Source organism: Petaurus breviceps, unplaced genomic scaffold (genome assembly GCF_028583685.1).
Source record: "Petaurus breviceps papuanus isolate PSGF00001 unplaced genomic scaffold, PetGlider_PUasm1.0 208, whole genome shotgun sequence".
Lineage (NCBI taxonomy): Eukaryota > Metazoa > Chordata > Mammalia > Diprotodontia > Petauridae > Petaurus > Petaurus breviceps.
In genome coordinates, this window is record NW_027185852.1 from 17210053 (window position 1) to 17233230 (window position 23178).

The window sequence follows — 23178 nt, forward strand, 5'->3', positions numbered from 1 at the left end:
AAGGGAGGGAAGGAGGGAGGGAGAGAAGGAGGGAGGGAGGGAGGGAGAGACATTACAGGGTAATCTGAAGAGGGGCCAAGTGTCAAGATTGAGAGAAACACAGCTATTTTGTAGAGATCCTTGGAAAACTTCCCTGACACAGGCATGTCACTATGCATCTCTTCCAAGAGACAAAACCCTCGGAAGATAACCAGAAGAGTTATACAAGTGTTGGCGGTGCCCCTTCCCCTGGTATATTGTGTGTCTTGGCTATGTTTGGTATTTCGCCATTGACTGAGGTCAGTCTTCTGCTATAAAGAGAGTGTGTGATGATGAGGTCTTCCTGAGGCAATCTAAAGCAGTTACACTGATATGGCCTCTGCCTGAGGTTCTTAACCTATATGGATCAGTCAAAAAAATAGGGTTTGTAGCTCAAGGGGAAAAAGAGACTTAATGGAGACATGAAAACTGTCTTCAAGTATTCCAGGACTGTTATATGGAAAAAGGATATTTATTTTGTTTAGTCCCAAAGAAAAATGCTACCTAGAGATAAATTTTATTTTGAACTTCCTAACAATTCAAGCTATCTGAAAATAGAATGGGCTGTTTGGGGGGTGATGGACTCCCCTTCACTGGAGGGACTTAACTGAAGGCCAGATGACCCCTTGTTGTTATAGTGAGGATGCTTGACCCCTTGTTGTTATAGTGAGGATGTTTTTTCAGGGATAGATTGGACTTGAAGCCACTTAGTTCCCTCCCAAATCTGAAATTCTGAAATTCTATGAACTCCAACTGTGACTCTAACACCAGATGATTATCTACTTTGCCCATCCTTAACCAGTCGGTTAATTATCCCTTCCACATTGCATCTTTCCCCTTTGCAGCTTTGACATATTAAAGGTTGGCATTAGAAATTACATAGAAATTTTGGAAGAGTTTTGCAGAAGCCACAGATGATACACAAGGGCCAGCAGATGACATAGGAAAAGTTTAGAAACTCAGAAATGCATAAAATATATACATAGTGTTGTATAATATCAACATATTTTATCCTTTAATAACATAAAAATTCAGACTTCTTCTCTGGTGTGAAGGGAGGGCCAAAAAAATTTTACACAGATTTTCCAGATTGAAAAGGCGCCATACCCCTAGCCCCCCAAATAAGAAAGGGATAACTGTATAAACAGTTACTGTGGACCAGATTAGGTGGTGCTGGGCCTGGGAGTCAGGAAAACTCATCTTCCTGAGTTCAAATCCAGCCTCAAATACTTACTAGTTATGCCTAGGCAAGTCACTTATCCCTGTTTGCCTCAGTTTCTCATACGTAAAATAAGTTGGCAAAACACTCTAACATCTTCACCAAGAAAATCCCAAATGAGGTTACAAAGAGTTGGACATGACTGAACAACAAACAAGATGTGTCGGGCACTGGAATCATGCAGGAAAAAGAATATGTAAAAAGTAGTCCTGCCCTCAGGGGGCTTACACATAGCTAAGGAGTGAAAAAACAGGTATAGTAGAGATATATTGGGGGGGGGGGGGTAGGTGGTGCAGTGAATAGAGTACTGACACTGAAGTCAGGAGAACCAGAGTTCAAATCTAACCTCAGACACTTACTAGCCTGGAGAGGAGAAAGAGGATGAGGGAGGAGGGAGGAGTAAGAGGAGGAGGGAGGAGGAAGAAGGAGAAAGAGAAGGGAAAAGGAGGAAGGAGAAAGAGGAGGAGGAGGAAGGAGAAAGAGGAAGAGGAGGAGGAAGAAGGAAAAGGAGGAAGAAGAAGAGGAGGAAATATAAGGAGTGGATGGAGGTAATAAGAAAGGGGGAGGCATTAGTGCCTCCTACAAAAGGCAGGATTTGAGACGTGCTTTGAACAAGTCAGGGAAGCTAGGAGACAGGGTCGAGGGAGACCTTTTCAGGCACAGGGGAAGGCCAGTGCAAAGACCTGGAGATAGGAGATGGGTCATCGTGCTCTAGGAACTACAAGCAGGCTAGTGTAGTTGGATCTGTAAGGTAAAGAAGGTGGAAAGGGTAGGAATGGCCAAGTGATGATTTGTGTCCAGGCTCTCATTAAAACCCAAATCTCCTGCTCCCTGTACAAATGTGTCTGTGCCCATTACATCACTAAGGCCCTTAGTTTTATACTGAAAGTTCCCAGGGTTTCAAGTGCATTTTCTCTTTACTTTCAACTCTCAGGCACCTTCGGATTTGTTTCATAAATGAAAGGCAAAGAAAGAGCAAATGCCCGGCTCCCTTCTAATGTAATTGCATCCTAGGTCAGTCCTGATTGTATATTCCGTTATGTCCCTGAGCCCCTGGCCCCCACCCCCAGTTCTAAAGAAAGGTTTAAAATTGCCCCTTTGGAAGGTCCATTTTACTTTGTGGACTTAGCCCCTGTAATTAGAAGAAGTAAACCAAGACAAGTTTAGAGGACTGTCTTAACAAAGGTATAATATCAATTATGTAACATCCACCCAGAATTCCCTAGATCCTGGATGCTTTTCTCAGACTGGGGTGGAGGATGGGGGCGGAGGAGCGGGACTGTTATCACCATCCTCACCATCCGAGTTCACAGACCTGCTAATATCTATGCTTAGATCTTCAGGGGTCCTGGGAGCCAAGGCTAAGAAACTCTGCTAGATAAGTATTGGATAGGGACCTGTGACTTTATTGCTATTGGAAACTCCCAGGTGAAGAATCTACCTTCACCAATGCAGGTCAGACCTTTCTCTGAACCTTGCAGTCTTAGAGAATTAGGAAGAGCACTGGGAAGTGACTTGATCAGGTAGGAATAATCTATGAACCAGCGAGCTACTATTTTAGCTTTAATAATAACGGTTCTTAACTTATAAATCCTGTTTTTCCCCTATTGCCAAGGAAAGTGAGATGAGGATGCCCCCCGGGAAGTGTAATGTCTATTGTCCAAGAACCAGACTACCTAAATGTGTTGAGGGTCATCAGATGCTCTGCCAATTAAGTCAATTAATCTCTTTTTGCCTCCCAACTGGAAGCTGGGGATATAATAGCACCCACTTCTCAGGGTTGTTGTGCGATCATATTTAGAAAGCCTTTAGCGCTGTCTGACACACAGTAGACACTATATAAGTAGTAGCTATCATTACAATTGCTGGCTCGTTTACTACGAGTCAGGCTCTGTGCTAAGCGTTGGAGCTGGCCAAAGGGATGTGAATGCTTTGGCCACAGTATCTCACCTTGAGAGCAGGTACTGTCTGTTTCCTCCTTTTGTATACCCAGGGCTTAGCACACAATGCCTTTGGGTCCTCCACTGTGCTCCTACCTAGAAAGAGATGCTTGTTGATGGATTTAGGATGTCTTTCAGCCCCAGTGTTCTGCACAGATGAGCTGAATGTGTGAGGGTGAAGAGGAACATGATCATTGTCTTCCAACATTTGAAAGACCAACACGTAGAAGGAGAATGCACAAGCCTCATTCAACTTGGCACCAGAAGGCACAGCCAGGAGCACTGAAGACAAGTTTCAGAGAGATAGATCGAAGTCTGATCTCAGGGAAAACTTCCCAGGAGTGAGAGGTGAGAGCTGTCCAGGGGTGAAATCAGCTGGCTCAGGAAGAAGTGGCTTGTCTGTGAGCAGGATCCAGAAAGGCTCTCATTGGGGATGCTGGAGTGGACAGGGTTCTCTGTCAGCTTCCACTAAAAGCCTCTGGGATCCTTTCCAACTTCCGATTTGTTTTTTTTTTTTCCCATGAAGAGAAAACTTAAGGCTTAAGTCATTTGGGGAAAAGATGAGAAAAGAGCAGCATAGATTTAGAACTGGGAGAGATAGGGAGATTTTCTGGAGCAAAACCTATATTTCACAGATGAGGAAACTAAAGCCTAGACAGGTTCAATCAATCAACATTTATTAAGCACCTACTATGTGCCGGCCCTTGTACAAGAAATATAACAATAAATACAAGGTAATTTGGGGGGAGACATGTACTGATATAAGTACATATAACACAGGTGTGAAATAAATACAAGGTCATTGGGTGGGGATCCAGCCATGGTTTCACATAGAAACATCATAGATTTCATTCCTCTCCTTTCTCTAAGGTTGAACTGAAGCCCAGAAAAGGAAGGTTCATCCAAGGTCACACACTACCGCTTAGTGACCACACCAGCGACATCTCGTTCGGTAACGCACCAACATTGAAGGAGACAAAGGAGCACGATGGATTTTTGTGTCCTCTCTTGTGTTACTCATTATGACCCTCCATTATTCATTCATAAATGACAAAATAATAAGGCTGTGTGTATAAAGACTCAAGTAATGACCCAGATTTATAGGGCACATTATAATTTACAAAGTGGATTACACATAACAATAGGCCTAAAGCTAGAAGGAATGCATGAGATAATAGAGCCCAATCTCCTAATTTTATAGCCAGGGCATCTGAGGCCTACAGAGGGGAAGTGATTTGCCTGATAGTAACAATAATTGAGAGGTATTGAGGAACAGGGAGCTGCTAGGTGGTGCTGGGAATAGAGTGCCAGCCTTGGAGTCAGGAAGACTAAGTTCAAATCCAACCTCAGATGTGTGACTTTGGGCAAGTCACTTGCCCCTGTTTGCCTCAGTTTCCTCATTTGTAAAATGAGCTGAAGAAGGAAATAGCAAACCACTCTAGTACCTTTGTCAAGAAAACTCCAAATGGGGTCATAAGAGTCAACTAATCAAACCAAAAAACATTAATACAACTCAAATCCTGAGAATCTTCAATTTAATGTTCTTTCTACTCTTCCACATTGACTCTCCAGAGATATCACTGTGAGGTAGACAATACAAGTATTATACGCATTTTGTAACTGAGAACACCAAAATCACAGAGGTTATATAGGCCTAGAACCAGAATCTCAGCCCAAGTCTCCTCACTTCAGGTGCAGCTCTCTGGATTATACTGAATTTCCTTAAAATAACAACTTCCTAATATTCAATACTGTCCCAAAGTGGAATGGGTTACCTTGAGGAGTGGTGACATCTCCTTCCTCATAAGTATACACTCACTATCCCACTAACTCCTTCCTGCCAATCCCTTGCCTCCTTATACATATATAAACATGGATGGCCCATCTGTCATCTCTCACTTGGGTTCCATGATTGGCCAAGCTCCATCTCCATTCTCACATCCCTGGAATAACATGTTCTATACCCCTTCTTTCCTACAAGTTTATCTTTGTGATAAGTTATAGGCTATTTGAGTCTACCATATACCTCAGTCATCCTTTGGCCTTCTCTTTGAAGATTACAGTTTGCCATGTTTTTCATGTTATAGTGACATTAAAAATCTGCATGTGCATTTATGGATACAAATTTTCACATAAACCTATTTTAACATAGAGATTACTCTGCTACCATGTACATTACTACAGAGTCAATGACATAGGAATATAGTGTAGTGACAAGGGCTTTGGACCTGGAGTCAAGACGACCTCAGTTTCACTAGATGGATGACCTTTGGCAAGTCACAGCCTCCCAGTTCCTCTAAGTCAATGGCGTCAAACTCAAATAGAAGGGATCCCTGCTGACCACACAAATTAACATGTTCTGTGTTGTTCTGTATTTTTATTTATTTTGGTAAACATTTCCAAATTCTATTTTAATCTGGTTCTGACCCATTTGGGAAGGTGACACCTTGATTCTAAGTCTCTCTAGGACTAGAAGTGGCAGAGACAGTGATAATTTGTGATGGTAAAAGGGAGTTTCCTCCTTTACACCAGTGAAATCCCATGTCCTAAGCCTAGCTAGCCCTCTCCTTCACATTGAGATGTATATTCACCTTTGTATAACTCTTGGAGGTTTATGGAGCCTTCTCATTGTGTAAACAAATCCTAGAATCTCAGAGTTCCAATGCAGAGGCCATCTAGGCCAATAAGTCCTAAAATTCCCCCTACAGCTCACCAAACAAGTGGTCATCCAGCCTTTGCCTGAAGGCTTCTAATGGGGAGGGATCCACTGCTTCCCCTGTGAGGTAAGTGGCACAGGCATTTTTATAGGCATTTAACAGAAGAAACAGAGACCAAGAGGCCACCTTGCCCATTGTCTTTCACCTAAGAAGAGTCAGAGCTAGAAATTCAACTTATGTCTCCTAGTTCCAAGGCAAACACTCTTTCCAGTATAACATGGGGCCTTCCAAAGACATAGCAACGCTGACACAGAGCTGGAAGGAATCTTGAAGGCCACTTTCATTAGGCACAGAGGAGGGATTTGGTTTGCTCACATAGCTCCTAAGTATCTGAGGCAGGATTTGAACTCACGTCTTCTTGACTCCCAGGTCAGTATCCTAGCCAGTATACCCACTCCACTCTCACTGCTTCCGCATTCGTTGTTTCTGCAGGATGCCTGCCCAATGGGCATTTTCATTTCCACTCTTTTATTAATATTATTATTTCTTTCTACACCCACCTAAGGCTCTTAAAAAAAAACCACTCAATCTCAAAATGACCACAACATTTTCGGAACAAGCATGACTGTTTTAATTTCCAACCCAGGGAGAAGCACATTTTAGATTTAATTGGTATAGTCATTTACAGCAAGAGTTATCACCGAGGCCTAAAAGGTGGTGGGGGGTGGGGAAGGATGGGGAATTCGATGCCTTTGGCTGAAGATGCTGAAGGCATAAGATGTTTTCTGAAATGACTAAGTGATAAATGCAGAAAGCTTTGCCTCTGTTCTGGGAAAGCTGCAGCCCAGTCTGGGATGCTTAGAGGCAGTATCCATCATTATTATTAAGAAAATGCCTCAACCTCCAGCAGACGTTATATTTAAGCACATGTAATGGGAACACTAATAAAACATTCAAAGGGAATCCAACTTTTCCAGGGCTGGGAGAGAACTGGTAATATAAGTGCCTTGTTCGTCCCTTCATTTCAAACTGTAGGGATATTGGGCTCGCTGGAGATAAACCTTAGAGCAGAGAATGTTCAGATACAGAATGTTAGCCCTTGGTGGGAGGAGTAACAGGCTAGAGCTGGTTCCTACCAGTCCACAAGACAGTCAGTTGTTAAATTTTTAGTATGAGCATTTCCACCTTGGAAATCAGTACGTCCTACAAATCAAAAATCAGTTTGTTGATTGTTTAGACTTAAGAGAATGATGGAGAAGGTATTAATGACACAAACCCAGAGATATGGCTGTGAAACATTTCCCAGCAGATCCCTGAGTGGGGGCCTTAGAGTCCAGAATGTTAGAATTTAACAATTGAAAGGAAGCTTGCAACATAAATTATAATAGAGAACATGAGAGCTGGAAAGGAGCTTGGAACACAGAATGTCATGGAATGTGGTAACTGTAGGAAATCTTAGGATATATGAGTTTTAGGCTATAGAACATACACTGAGAGCGATCTTCAAATATAGAATGTGAAAATTGGAATTAGGCTTGGAACATAGAATGTGAGAATTGTGTGGTACCTTTGAATCTATGAGTGTCAGAGTATAGAACACAGACTTAAAACTAGACAGGTGGGGCAGCAGGATGGGACACACAATGTGAGAAATCAAAGAGATCTTAAGATAACAGTAATGTTAGAATGGGGAGGGTTCTTACAACATAGACTATGCAGACAAAGAACACAGAACACAGTATTCAAACACAGAACACCAGATCTTATCTCTGAAAAAGATTTGGAGATCTCATAATATAATCCACTCATTTATCTGTAGAGTAACTGAAGTCTAGACAGAGTTGCCTTCAATGTGGGCTTGGTTGAGAACAGGTCATCACTGCCAGATATGGGAGGGAGCTTTCTTATGTGATGGGGAAACCCACCAGGTTGCTAGTCAACACCAGATTCAGGTGGGGGAGTTTCCTAGTCAGGACTAGAAATTGGGTGAGGGTCCAAATCCATAAGTGGACCTCCCCAGAATGGTTGTCAGCTCATAGCCCCAACAGTGGGCTGGGAGTCTCTTCCAATCAGGAGCCACCATCATTTCCATGTTTGACATAGGATTAGAATGAGTCAGGAAAGTGGAAAAATCTGGCTACCTCCCATAGCTCAAGTGTTTATGTCATTAGGACCACTTAGCCTAAGTAACTCCATATTGGAGTCCTATCACTTTTATTACAACCTCAAACAATTTATTTCAAAAATCACCAAAATCACGGAGTGATCCTGTAGTTTAATGGGAGGAGCGAGAGTTTGGAAGTTTGAGCTTCTACTCTCAGTCCTGCCCCTAATCGGTGTGATTCTACAAGCATCAATTAAGCACTTACTGTATGCCAGGCACTGTTAGGTCCTAGAATACAAAGACAAAAGCAAAACAGTCCCAGGCCTTGTGGCATTTACAATCTGTGTGACCTCAAACAAGCTAATTCCCTTCTCTGAGCCCATTTCCTTATATGTAAATTGAAGGGTTTGGAATAGGGGACCTTGAAGAGGTGAACCATGTCTTACCTTGTATGTTCTAAGGTCCTTTCTGCTTCTGATATTCTATGGGAGATACAGGATTAAGAGCTCCGATTCTGGAGCTGGGAAATGGGTTCAAACTCCGCCTGTGATGTTTACTCCCTCTGACAACAGCAGCAGCAGCGATAACAGTAAGAGTTCACATTTATGTAGCTCTTACTATGTGCCAGGCACTTAACAATTACTATCTGGTTTGATCTTCACAACTCTGGGAGGTAAGTACTATTATTATGCCCATTTTACAAATGAGGAGACTGAGCCAAACGTAGGTTAAGTGACTTGCCCAGGGTTACCCAGTGTCTGAGGCTGGATTTGAACTCGGGTCTTCCTGACTCCAGGCCCAGTGCTCTACCCCGCTGGCCCTCTGGGACTTGACATTTCACCTTCCTGGGTCCTAGTTTCCTCATCTGGAAAAAAAAGCATCCGATTAGGGAGGTCCACTCTGAAGTCCATTCTAGCTCAAGGCTGACCTATGCCAATGCCTCTGGTCTAATGTCTCTGTCCTAATGTTCTAAGCACTCACGTTCTAGGCTGGAAAGGAGTCTCCAGGGCTCACATCCATGCTCTGGGCTGACAGTGCATGAGTCTTTGGCCTCGAAGGTCTTCTGGGCTTGCTTATAGATGCCGGGGAATTCCACAGCCCGATTCCTTTGAATTCGTGGACACAGCTGCTCAGGACAATGTTTGTCCTTCCGGTGCCTCTCACTTTCCTGCTTCATGATGGATCAAACAACCACGGCTTAGCTTCCAGGAGGCCTCAGCCAGAACATTCCTCCATTTCAGTTTCATTTTTATCCCATTTGCTGCTGGGATTCCTAAAAGTTGAATCACTTTGTTTACTGTTCAAACACAAAGGAAGTCAGTATCATCCAGAAGCCTGCTCCTGGGAAAACTACTTCAGGCTGCCATTAGAAACGGGGGTCCTGTTCATGAGGCCCCTCCCAACCAGGAGATGCTGTAACCTGGGGACACGTCCTAGATCTGCCAGGAACTCGTCAAATGACTTTGGGCAATTACCCTACCTTCTCTGGGCCTAGAACCCACATCTATGAAACAGAACGTTGGACTAAAAGAGCTCCAAAGTCTTGTACAGCTTCAACAGGCTGTGTTCTCAGGCCCCTCCCAGCCCTGACCCCCCCTGTTCTAGGTCCCCTCCCAGCCCTCACATCCCCCATTCTAAGGCCCCTCCCAGTCCTGACATCTCCTGTTTCAAGGACCCTCCCAGTCCTGACATCCCCTGTTCTGAGGCCCCTCCCAGCCCTGACATCCCCTGTTCTCAAGCCCCTCCCAGCCCTGACATCCCCTGTTCTCAGGCCCCTCCCAGCCCTGACATCCCCTGTTCTCAGGCCCCTCCCAGCTCTGCCATCCCCTGTTCTCAGGCCCCTCCCACCCACCAGAGCTCTGTGCATGACTCTCATGCACCAAGAACACCCAAACGCTTTGTATTTGCTCTTTCTAAATTTGAACCATTAAGAACTAACCTTCCTTCAGCACCTCTCAGGTGTCCATCTCACCCAACTACAGGAACCTACCTTGTTTGGCTGTTCAAAGGACTGCTGCTGTTGGTTTTTACTTCCCCTCCAAACTCAGTCCAGAATTAGCCGTGGACAGCCAGCGCTGGCGATGACTTTGTTCACATGTGTCAGACGGGAGGCGTTCAGCGCTCCCCCCACGTGCTGAACCCACAGAGTTATTGCAGCCCTCTTGCAAAATGCCTGGCCTGTGCGGCTCCCACACCCACAGCCATTCAGGTTCCAAGCTAACAGGAGCCACCCCTTTACTGAAAGGTGCAAACTGGGCTGCTCTATTTACACAAGCACAAAAGACTTCCAGGAAAGGCCTTATATGGATAAGGCAAGGCTGCCTGATGCCTAGGTGAAGGCAGGAGAAGTAGCATGCTACCAGACTGGCAGTGAAAGACCAAATACATGGGAAGACCCCTGCCCCCAGAGGCAGTGCAGCCCTGATGGGTCAGTGTCGGACCACCCCAGAGCTGGGGAGTCAAGGTCAGGGCTAGCAGGGACTTCTGGTCACTGTCAGGCTGTCACCAGGGGTACCTGGAAGGAACCCGGGTTCAGTCCATCATTCTACAGATGAACACACTGAAGGGAAGTGGCCTGCTCAGGATGAAGTGGACGGCTGAGCCCTTGCCTCCCCCCGCAGTGATTTCTTCCCCCTTCTTTATACCACCTGTTAGCTGGGTGGCTCTGTCCACAGTCACTGGACCTGGAGCCGGGAGAATGAAGTTCACATCTGTTCTTCAGAGACTTATAAGCCGTGTGACCCTGGACAAGTCACCGCATCTGTCTGTCTCAGTTTTCTCATCTGTAAAACGGAGATGGAGGCAGCTAGGTGGCCCAGCAGATCAAGTACCAGGCCTGGAGTCAGGCAGATTCATCTCTGTGAGTTTAAATCCTTCCTCAGACATTTATGGCACCATTCATGTTCACAGAGGTCATTTAAGGTGTACAACAAGGCTCAGTACCCCTGGTCATGATGTCCATGATCACACACCGGCCTCACCCACCTCACCACACAGGTCACACATCCTTCTACTTGGGTAACTCAGGAGGCCAGAACTCTAACCACATTATTCCCTTGCTCTGAAAGCTTCCATGGCTCCCCATTGCCCCCAGGCTCAAATATAAATCCCTCTATCCAAGTGACCTTTCTAGGCTGATTTCCCCTTCCTGCCCCTGGACAGTCCAGTATAAATGGATAGTCCAGTATAAACTAGCTGCCTTGCTCTCCCCTTAGGCAGTCAGCCTGTTTGAGTCCTAGCACAGCCTGGACCCTTGGGCTCTTGGAACCCCTCCGTAAGCCCAGCTTGGGGATCATCTCCTACGTGGAAGCTTACCTGATTCCCCTCCTTGTTACTGCCCAATGATGAGGTCGTATAGGCTTCATATTGACAAGTCCTTAACTACCTGCGTTCATGCTGTATCCATCCCCCAAAAGAAGTGCCTTGAAGGCAAGGGACTGATTGTTTTCTTTTACCCCCAGAACCTCAAACTGTGAGTGCTCAAACGAATGCAGACTTGAACTGAACGGAATGGTGAAGAAAGCTCACCATCAAAGACATTTTAATGACTCGGGCTTCAAAAGCTTGGTAGGGAGCTCCCCATCAGGGAAAGTATTCAAACAGAGGTTAGTTAACCACTGAGGGAAATGGAAATCCAAGTACTGGAAATAGCCACCTGCCAAGGTCTCTTCCAGCTTGGACACTCCCTAAGCCCTAGTGGCAGCCACTGTCTTCTGTCTGGGAACTATGGAAATGAGTCCTAATGTGTCTTTTCCAGGAGACAAGGGCCCCTCCCCCCTCCCCCTCCCCCCCCCCCCAATTGTGAGTGAGCCTCTAACAAGTTTGTTCACTTTCCCGGTCTTGGCCACTTGCCTGCCTTGTTCTAGGAAGGAAAACGGGTTTCTGTGTTTCTCAATGCTTGGGCATCTCATTTCCCCCCCAAAGCAGTGCTCACTGCCATACTCCAGCTTCAGGCCTGCCTATCTAGGAATCAGCTCAGCAATGTCGACCGACTGGTTCCTGGGCTCACCTGTCAGTGGGTGAGGGTGGCATGGAGGAAGCCAGAGGCAGGGGACTGTGTCGCAGAGCCAGAGCACTGGCAATCAGGAGCTCCCAGTGACAAGACATGGGGCACAATGGGGGGAATGTGAAGCTGGGACTTAGAGAAGCAGCTCTGCTTCACCCCACTTGAAATGCTTCCATGTTTGTGAGCTGAGAGAGTTAGAAACCCTGGCCTCGAAGGTCCCTTTGAGCCTTAAATCTTAGGGTCTTAAGAGTTATGCAACCTTGGGTAAGTCAAGTCCCCTCTCTTAGGGTCAGTGGCCTCTCCTCCAAAAGGAGGAAGTTAGACCAAGTGGGGAAGAAAACAAGCTATGTGACTGTGGTAAGTCACTTCCCTCCTCTCTAAAATGAGGAAACTGGATGCCACATGCCAAGCACCAGGCTAAGCACGTTACAAATGACTGTACCCATTTTACAATTAAGGAAACTGAGACAAACGGCTAGAAAACAGCATACCCTAGTAGCACCAGGCTATGAGTCTGCTGAACTGGGAGGAAGCCCTAAACTCAATCCTAGAGCCTTCCTGCTGACTGTGAGATGCAGACAATGATGAATAGCGGCCAATGCCGCCCTCTGGAAGACAAGGGGACGCTCCCAACATCCAGTTCACCCCAAAGCACCGGGCTTCATGCAGGAGGCCAGATAGCATGGCGGGTGTGGAGTAAGAGGACAAATCCCACCTTTGATACTCACTGCCTTGTAATGCTGGGCAAACACTTGGCCACCGTGGCCTGTTTCCTCATCTGTAAAATGGCGGGTTTGCCCTAGATGGCATCTCGGGCATCTTCCAGCTCTAGGCCTATGATCAAAGACCCTACTGTGTGCAAGGTACTGAGACACAAATGCAAAAAACAAAATGCTCTCTAACTTCTAAGAGCTTACATTCCCTGAGAGGGGATCCAGCATGCAGGAGATGCTTTGAGGAACACAAATCATGAAGGGGAGGAGGGCTCTGTGGCCCCCCTGGAGCTGAGCCTCCCAGGAAGCAAAGGACTTTGAAGAGCAGAGATGAAGATGTGTCCTGGGCCCGAAGGACGGAGCAAGGCCAGCTGAGTCTGCAAAGGGAAGCGACGCCACATTCCATAGCACTGCAAGAGCCAACTCACAAAAGTCCAAAGACAGCTGGATTTCTGTTTCATCTTGGAGGTAAGCAGGAGCCATGGAAGACCCTAGGGCAGAAGCGCGGGGTCAGATGACATCTTGTCCGGATATTCCTGGGGTGAACACCTTAGACACAAGCAGGAAGGACGCCCAGGCCTCACTGCCAACACCTGTCTGTCTGAGGCTGCCGGGGCGGGCTGGACTCAGCAGGGGACTCCGAATCCAGTCACTCACGGTAGAATCCTGGCTCTGCCATTGACTAGGGCTTCCACTTGCCACGTGCCATCAGCTCTCAGACTCCGTGTCCCCATCTGTAGAATGAGCAGAGGCACTAGTTACTACAGAGAACGGTTCCATGAATCAGAGATGGTGATGAGGATAAAGGGTCTGACATTTCAGTGGCTGTTACTGATATTAGTATCATTGGTATTCTCATTAATTCCATTCTTACACCGGCATCCTGACCAAAGCCCCTTCCTTTTGCAATCACCTCCTTCTCCTTCCATCCATTAAGTAACCAAGCCTCCAAGAGCAATGCTGAAAGCTAAGGGCCCTGACCCTTCTATCCCAAGGTTAAAAAAAAATCAATGTATTTAGAACTGGAGGAGCCAAATTCAAATCCTGATCATGCTGCTAACCACCTTACGATGTAGGACAATGGACAGGAAAGATAGATACCTTCCTTTGTCTGGGGACATTTCCTGATGTGTAAAATACGAAGGTTGGACTGGATAGACTTCCAGATCTAACACTCTTCATTAATAGGCCCCCTCCCAGCCCCAACATCCCTTCTTCTCAGGTCCCTCCCAGCTCTGACATCCCCTGTTCTCAGTTCCCTCCCAGTTCTGACATCCCCTGTTCCAAAGTGCTTTTCAGCTCTGGGATTCTCTGGTCTGAAGTCTCTTCTGTCCCAGGATCATTAGTTTAGAATTGAAAAGGACCTGAAGGGTAACCTAATCCAAATTCCTCATTTTACATGTGAGGAAACTGAGGCCCAGGAAACTGAAGTGTCTTACCCAAAGTCACATAGTCAACATTGGAAGACAGGTCCTCTGACTCTTCCCATCACCCTGTAAGAACAGCATCCTTGACTGTCTCTTATGGCACATGTATCTTCGGGGTGGGAGGGATGCCTTGTGTAATTGCTTTTCCAATAGTGGGGGTGTAAGTGTCTAGAAGGCAAGGTGAGGTTAGAATCACTGTTCCTGTTCCCTTCAGCTCTTGCTTGGCTCTTGGGGACTTGAACTGTCTCTGGGGCTTCCTCTGACCTAAATCCTGTCTGCGACACCCAAGCACCCAGCAGTAAAATGGGAAACAGCCCCACGCTCGATGTTCATGCCTCAACTTGCTCTGATGTCAGCAGACCTTTCCCCAGCTGGCTCTCAGGGGGAGGCCAAGGATGGGGGAAGGGGGATCAACCCAGCGCCCTGCTGGGAAAAGCCTTCACAGCAGGTGTACTTAGCACCATTTTTCCGAGGCACAGACCAGCTTGTTTGTTTCCCAAAAGGCTGTCTCCTATGATATAGTGAAATCAGGAATTAATTTGGAATCAGATTTGTGGCGCCACTTTGCACCTGGGTCACCTTGGGCAAATCACCTAATCTGACTGGGCATTGGTTTCTTGGACTGGAAAATGAGCAAGGTAAGTTAGAGGAGCAGCGAAGCCTCTCCCTAGCCCCAGACTCCATGGTGCTGATGGACCAGTCCTAGAATCTTAGTGGGAGAAGTCGACTCCAGCTCAGCTAACTCTCTCCCTAAGTTTGTAGTTGGTCTTTCTTTCTGGGAGAGGACTATGAGACTGAGGAGGCGGTGCTAGCACATGCATATCAACTGGATTTAAGTGAGGGAGTCACCAGCCTCACTTTCTCCTCCGGAGCTGTCTGGGTCCAGTGGCCAGATATCGATCAGGATGACTGCAGATCCCCTCAGTTTATTTTTTTTAAAGCAATCGGGGTTGAGTAACTTGCTCAAGGTTACACGGCCAGTTATTTCTGGGTGCGGTGCTAAGTATCTGAGCCCAGATTTGATCCCCAGGTTATCCCAACACTGGAGCTGGTGCTCTTACTCGCTGAGCCACCTGGCCACCCAGATCCCCTCAATTTAAAGATGAGGAAACTGAGGGTCACAAATACAAAGTGTCTTCACAAATCACAAGTTTAGGTTATGGCAGAGTAAGGACTACAATCAGTATTCTTTATATCCCTTCATCAAATGCTAGTCATATTTTCCCAGCTGAGAAGTCTTTAGACATGGTTCACTTAGCTTGCAGGGTCTCATTCTGTCTCTGCCGTCACTAGCAGCCTGGAAAGTTGCCTCCCCTGAGTTTCTGCCTATCCAACATAAGGAGGTTGGACTAACTGACCCTTTGAGTGCCGACATTCTCCATTCGGGAATTCTATAATTTAATATTCTATATCCTAAGGCCCTTTCCATCTCAGACATTGTGAGTGTTAGGTCCTTCTAGTCAGGAGAGTGCTGGAGCTGGCTTATGCTGCCTTTCAAGATCCAATGGTGAAATTTTCAGTGTAAGCACCTACTCTTTGCAAATCTGAGTTTGCTACAAATCAGGGTTTGATATATTGTTTTGTTGTCTGAACATAAGAAAGTGATGCAGAAAACATCAATAATGCCAATTAAAATTAAAAGTGTGTCATATATATATATATATTTTTTTTCTAATTGTTAAAACATTTCTCAGAGCACTACTGCTTCTGATCCTAGCATTCTATGTTAGAAGGTCTCTATCTGGTTTACAATATTCCACTTTCTAAGGACCTTCTGACGTCCTCCTTTCTATTTTCTGCCTCTGACATTCTAGATTCTATTTTCTAATACTGAGTGCTTGAAGGCATCTTGTAATTCTGACATTTTTTGTTCTAAGTTTTCTTCAAGGCTTAACAATCATTATTCTAAGTTCTAAGGACCTTTCTGACATTCCATATTTGATTTTCTCACATTGTATGCTGGGCAATCTCATCCAAATCTGACATTCTATGTTTTCAGGTCTCTCCCAACTCTACTCTGTAGCTTGCATTCTTGGGTCCCTTCTGTCTCTCATGTTCTGTGTTCTAAGATTCCCCTCCCCCTAGGGGCAGCTAGGTGGCACAGCGAATAGAGCACTGGCCCTGGAGTCAGGAGGACCTGAGTTCAAATCCAGCCTCAGACACTTAACACTTACTAGCCGTGTGACCTCAGGCAAGTCACTTAACCCCAATTGCCCTCCAAAAAAAGCAAAAAAAAAAAGTTCACCCTTCCCCCTGCCCCTGCTCTAACCCTTGGCTCTCCAGTCCTTTGCTATGCTAACATCCTATGTTCTAGCTTTCTGGGATCCCTGACAGTGCTGACACTATACATTCTATTTTTTAACATTATATGTTTGAAGGTCTCATCCAGCTCTGCTATTCTACATTTCTAAAAATCTTTCTCAACCCTGCTCTCCTCTTCAAACATGCCCCACTCCAAAAGTTCTCCATCTTCTATTTTCATACCCCCTCAACGAGGAGAGATGACAGACAGCATGTGAAGCCATTGTGGCTTTCAGTAAGTGAACCCCCAGAGAGCAGGACAAGTAGCAGCAGGCTCTTCAACTCCAAGTCGTCTCTGCCAAAGGAACCATTTAGCAATTAAACAGACCCCTTGGCAGAGGAGCTCCCTGCCAGTCCCCCCTTCAGAGAACTGTTTCACACCTGCTGGCTCATCAAGGGGTAAGAGGGATTCTCCAAGGGGTGGAAGGGACCCCGAAATGTCTACAAAGGTACTTTGACTCCGATTTGTCCTGCCTGGTCCTGGCTCTTCTATTAATTAGAGCACTAAACATTTCGGTGAGCTCTGGGCTGTGGATCCAACAGTCCTGAAGACTGAGGACTTCCATTTGTAGAAGTCTTATGACCCTCCAAGGCTGACATATGGCTCATGAGTGGGGATCATGGGCTTTTTCCTCAGTATCAGTTTTCATTTTAGATGAAGGAGATTCATCTGGAGGCCACAACCTTATGAACTGCAAAAGGTCAGGAGACAGAGAACTACCAGAAGTCCAGAAGTCTGATAACTATATCCATGCCAGGTTTTGCAAGCAAACCGGCATTAATGCCTGTGAGGAGGGTCTTTCAGGACCCTGGTCAGCAGCAGGAGAGATGAGGGCTCTTAGAGCCTTGATGTGAATTGGGTAGAACCAGTGCTATGTAAACACTGCTGTTCAGTCTGGCCCCACTCTCCCCAGGGACCAAGGTGATTCAGGGGAGAGTGTGCCTCAGAAGTGGTAGGGGGAAATGTTTACTTTTGTGTGTGCCAAGTCTTTCAAATGAAGAGATCCCTATCTAAAAGTTGATGTTGATCTGTTCGCTGTAATTGGGGTGCTAGTCAGTGGTGGCAGAAACACTCAGAACAGGGCCTTGAGTTGATAGCAATAGAGAAAAATGCCCCAACCCCTCAGGAGTACCCCTAGGACCTTAAGGGTGACATTATAGCCAACCTGGTTCTGGAAGAATGAGGCTAGAAAAAAATGCTCACATGTAAAAAATGGGATTTAGAAAAGATGACCTCAAGTTTATCACCCTATGAGCTAGGTTTGAATCTCAGGCAGCACTGTGACCCTGGACAAACCCTAATGTCTCCAGGCCTAAGTTTCCTTCTCTGTAAAATAGGAATGATAATTCATTCTTACCTGTACTTCAGAATGAGGGCTATTGTGAGGCTCAAATTAGATAACGTACTGTGCTTTGTAAACCTTAAAGTGTTGTGTAAATGAGGCAGAAGGCACTTATTACCTATGGGAGAAAGTGAGAGGCGGGGTTCTGAGAATCAGATGAGAAAATAGATACAAAGTAGTTTGTACCAGGCAAAGCAACTTGGTAGAGCAGTGGGCAAGGAGTCAGGAAGACCTGAGTTCAAATCCAGTCTCAGACACTTCCTAGCTGTGTTACCCTGGGCAAGTCACTATTCTTTGTTTGCCTCAGTTTCCTCAAATAGAAATGGGGATAACAGCACTTACCTCACAGCATTGTTGTGAGGATCCAATGAGATCATATTTGGAAAAAGCTTAGCACAGTGCCTGGACACTGTAGGTACCACATAAATATTACCAATTGTTTTTAAAGTCATATACATACAAGATGTCCCAAAAAGCTTACTGTGGTTTAAACTATTAAAGTTAATAGCTTACATACATACAATGTGCATGCATATGAAATTATATGCCTTAATTTAGAGACAGAGGAGAGAGATGATGATGCTGTAGAGAAAACTTGAAATCTTTTGTATACTCATGTATATATTTTTGACTAGTCTTGTGATCATGTAAGATCCTAGATCCAGAGCTGGAAGGGGGGAGGGGCAGGCCAGGGCCTGGATCCACTCAATACCCTCATTTTGCAGATAGATAAACTGAAACCCAGGAAAACTGAGGGTCTTGCCCAAAGGGTAGAGTCAGAAATGTGCTAGGGAACTCCCAGTATGGAAAGTCCTTCTGGCAAGGCAGATCCCCTCCTGATTTGCCCCTTGGAGTATTAGTTTCCTGGTTCATTGAGACATTAACTGGCCCACCCAGTCACATAGCTAGTACATGTCAGGGGAGGAACTTGAATTCAGATCTTCTTGTCTCTGAAGCTGGTTCTCTCTGTACTACCCACACTACCTAGGGTCTATAAAGCCATGTGTTACTATCAGTTACTGGCATTATTATCACAAGGTTCCTAGGAGATAGGTAGAACTAGTAGTATTTTGTTTTTTCAAAGAGAAAAATGAGGCTGAGAGAAGAATGCATAGCAGAAAAGGGATATGAGTGCAAGGTTGAAACTCCCCTCCAGGGCTTGTCCCCAGAGTTCCATCTGGATACAAACCTTGGACCTGGAGAAGAAAGGCCAAGGCTGGCCAGGAGGCCCCTCCCACTTTCTGGGCAGCACCATTGGCACCAGCACCAGTCTCAGGGTGGGGAGATCCCCTGCTCCTGCTCCTGGGCTGCCCACAGCAGCTGCAGAGACACTGGGAGGCAGCGATCTTGAAGAGGAAGCCATGGCCTTTAAAAGAATGGACCAAACAATGAAGGGTGAGCAAACTGCCCTTTCTGGGACCATCCCCAAGTGACTTGGAATGGAGGTTTTTATTGTGGAGAGTGGAAAAAGCAGGTACCAAATTAGTAATAGAGAGTACTCCCTCCCCGCCCCCACCCACCAAAGGAAGGGTGGGGAGACAGAGGCAGCCCCGGGAGAATAGAGGGAACAGGGAGGTTTAGAGTCTGAGGAAGGACCTAGTTAAGTGTCAGTCTGACTAAAATCTGGGCAATAAGAACTGACTTTATACAGAAGCTTAAGAACCCATTACAAATAACATTTCATTTGACCATCACAATATCTCTGTGCAGTAGGAACTACAGCTAGTGCCACCTCCATTTATTTTTTTCTTTTCCCTCCCCCCCAGCCTGCCCTCCCCTCCATCATCCCCCCCTCTCATTCCCTCTTCCCCCTACTCAGCTGTAGGATGAGATGCCCTGTTGAGTGTGCGTGCCATTCCTTCCCTGAGCCAACTTGATTGAGAATAAGGTTGACTCATTCCCTTTTGCCTTCCTGTTCTTCCCTTCCATTGTAACAGCTTTCCATTGCCTCTTCTGTATGAGATAATTTACCCCATTCTGTCTCTCCCCATCTCTTCTCATTATATTCCTCTCTCACCTCTCAATTTCACCTTTTAGGTATCATCCCTTCCTATTCAATTGCTCCTGTGCCCTCTGTCTATGTATACTTGTACACACATATACACACACTCACAAATGTATTCATATGCCCATATACCCTCCTATATACACATATATATTTATGTATACATATATAAATATGCATTTATATTCCCTTCAACTATTCTCATACTGAGAAAAGTTTCATAAGTTACAATTACTGTTTTTCCATGTAGGAATGTTAATAGTTTAACTTTGATAAGTTCCTTATGATTTCTTTTCCCTGTTTACCTTCTCATGCTTCTCTTGCTTCTTGTATCTGAATGTCAAATTTTCTATTCAACTCTGGTTTTTTCAGCAAGGATGCTTGAAAGTCCTCTACTTCATTGAATGACCACATTTTCCCCTGAAGCATTATACTCAGTTTTGCTGGGTAGGTGATTCTTGGCTTTAATCCCAGCTCCTTTGACCTCTGGAATATTATATTCCAAGCCCTTTGATCCCTCAACATAGAAGCTGCCAGGTCCTGTGTTATCCTGATTGTGTTTCCACAATATTCAAATTGTTTCTTCCTGGCTGCTTATAATATTTTCTCCTTGATCAGGGAAGTCCAGAACCTGGCTATAATATTCCTAGGAGTTTTCTTTTGGGGATCTTTTTCAAGAGGTGATAGATGGATTTTTTCGAACTCTATTTTGCCCTTTGGTTCTAAAACATCAGGGCAATTTTCCTTGAGAATTTATTGAAGGATGATTTCAAGGTTCTTTTTTTTTATGGCTTTCAGATAGTCCAATAATTTTTAAATAATCTCTCCTGGATTTATTTTCCAGGTTAGTGGTTTTTCCAATGAAATACTTCACACTGCCTTCTATTTTTTCATTTGTTTGGATCTGTTTAATAGTATCTTGATTTCTCATAAAGTCACTAGCTTCCATTTGCTCCAATCTAATTCTGAAGGAATCACTCTCTTCAGTGAGCTTTTGAGATTCTTTCTCCATCTGGAAAATTTGTCTTTTTAAGGCATTCTTCTCCTCATTGGCTTTTTGAGCCTCTTTTGCCATTTGAGTTAGTCTATTTTTAAGGTGTTATTTTCTTCAGTCAGGTTGTTGACTCTATTTTCATGATTTTCTTGCATAATTCTCATTTCTCTTCCCAATTTTTTCTCCACTTCTCTTATTTGCTTTTCAAAATCCTTCTTAAGCTCTTCTATGGCCTGTAACCAGTTCAAATTTTTCTTGGAAGCTTTTGATGCAGGAGTTCTGACTTTGTTGTCTTCCTGCCATTCCATGTTTTGATCCTTTTTGTGCCCCAAAAAAGGAATCCAAAATCGGATTGCTATGCTTGCTTTGCTTCCTGTGCTGGCTCATGTTGATGGGGTACCTGGGGTCTAGGTCAAACCAACTTGTAAAACCAGTCTGTGAAGTTGTAATTTGTCCTTTCCCACCCTTGAGCTCTGCCCCTTCTCCCTATCCCACACTCCACCTAGGCAACACCTTGTGACCCTTTTGTTCTTACTTAATCTCTTCATTTCTTCCCAGGCCTGGCCCACACCCTCCTTTATCCTTGCTTTTTGTCTCCTTCAACCTGGCCCAAATCTGATCTAAACTATCTCTTCACATTCTCCTCTTGGTCAGCTCTGACCTTTGTCTATGCATTGAGGCCCCTCCCGTCAGGTCAGCCCTGACAATGGCAACCCTTCCCTTTAAAGGTAAAAGCATGTACCCCTCTCACTCGCAGGTCCCCTAAAGGACTCTTGCCCACTGTAATGGTGTAATAATAAACTTTCTCAACTCTAACTCCAAGCAAGGCTGAGCTGAATTCTTTCCAGATGCCCTTTCAGGTTTCCTGGTCTTGGATGAGATCAGGGTTCCTGCTGAACCTATTGGGATCCTGTCCCCCATCAATGTTGCCGCTCAATTACTTGACTTTTGAGCTTGTTGCTACAGTAGAACTCTGCGTCCAGAGAGGAGAGCTTTGTCCCAAATTGCTGAGGGTTTCTTATCTGCCAGAGCTATTAGTTGGTTGCCCTCTCTGAAGCCTCTTCACTCCACACACCCCAGGACCTCCACCCTAGACAGCAATCCAGATCCAATCAGGTTAAAGCAAGAGTGATTACCTCTCAGACTGGTCTGTTGGTCCCCCTACAATCTGCAGGCCAAGAGCTCTGAAGTAGCCACAGGGCTGCATGGCCACCACGCCTCAGCCACTTCTCCCTCCAGGGGCAGAGGCTGGACTGCACTCCCAGATTCCCTGTTCCCACAAAGTCCACACTGACCTCTCACTTTGTTTTTGGCATCTATGGGTTGATAATTCTGGAAACCACCACAGCTGCTGGTGATCTGAACTCCTGACTTCCCTCTAGCTGAGGCTGGTCAGGCTGCCCTGAGGCTAAAACCGGGTCTCAGGCAGGGGTGGGCTCTGCTTCCAGTGCACTGTGATGAACCCTTCCTGTCTGCCTGCCAGGCTGTCTTCAGCAGGAGGTTTGTCTCTCTCTGTCACTTTGTGGGTCCTGTAACCCTAAAGTTTGTTTAGAGTCATTTTTATAGGTATTTGAGGTGGTTATGGGGGGAGCACAGAGAGCTTTCCTGCTTCTATGCTGCCATCTTGGCTCCAAATCCCTCCACCCCCATTTTATAGATGAGGAAACAGAGGCTAAGACTTGCCCAGTGTCACCCATTAAGTGTCAGAGGCCAGATTTGAACTCACCTCTGCCTGACTCCAAGTCCTGTAGTTTTCTCTTGGGATGGAGAGTCATTTGCCCTCTATGGGCTTTACTTTGTAAAGGAGATTGTAATGTTAATGGAATATAACATCTTCACTGACCATTAATAGGTCTCACTTGGAGCCCATTAAGGGAAGCTTGCTTAGGGGAGTCTTGCTTGGAGAAAGGCTTTCACACCTTTTGCTAATTTCTAATTAGGCACTGGGTCAGTAGGGTATTGATGCCTTCTGGCTCTGAGAAGTGCATATAAATACATGAGCTGGTAAGATGTTTTGGGGGCTTGCTTATGAGAAGGATCTTGTGATTCACTGGTCAAAATTCTGAGTGGCCACATGTTCAGAGTTCCCAGACTGCTCAGATGTAAAGGCTCTCTCAATCCAGGGATGTATGTAAAGTGTATAGTTGATTTAGGCAATCAGAGCCCTGTTTGGTCTTTATTTCTCAGCTTGTATTTTCTCCAAAGTTCAGGGTGCTGACTTTTGCCCTGAACTAGTGAATGTAATTTAAAAAGATTGTTGGCCCCTTAAACAGCTGTCTTTCCTAGTAAAGCAGATCTAAGAACCTGTGCTAGAAGTCATCCTGGGTATGTCAGTGTGGGTGCCTGGATGGATGAATTCGTTTTACAGGGTATGGGTCTGATCTCCTGAGAGGACAAACACATGCATAAATACACACATGCATGCATATATACATATATACACAGTGTTCC

General features: G+C 45.4%; 1 long non-coding RNA gene across 1 annotated transcript; it reads right to left on the reverse strand.

Annotated features, from left to right (window-relative positions):
* Window positions 1-6432: 6432 nt before the first annotated feature.
* LOC138165176 (uncharacterized) lies at window positions 6433-10884 on the reverse strand. The gene is made up of 3 exons (XR_011169293.1): window positions 9929-10884; window positions 8920-9211; window positions 6433-8803 (listed from the first exon to the last, which is right to left on the reverse strand). It is a non-coding gene; the product is annotated as an uncharacterized lncRNA (long non-coding RNA).
* Between the last annotated feature and the right edge of the window lie 12294 nt (window positions 10885-23178).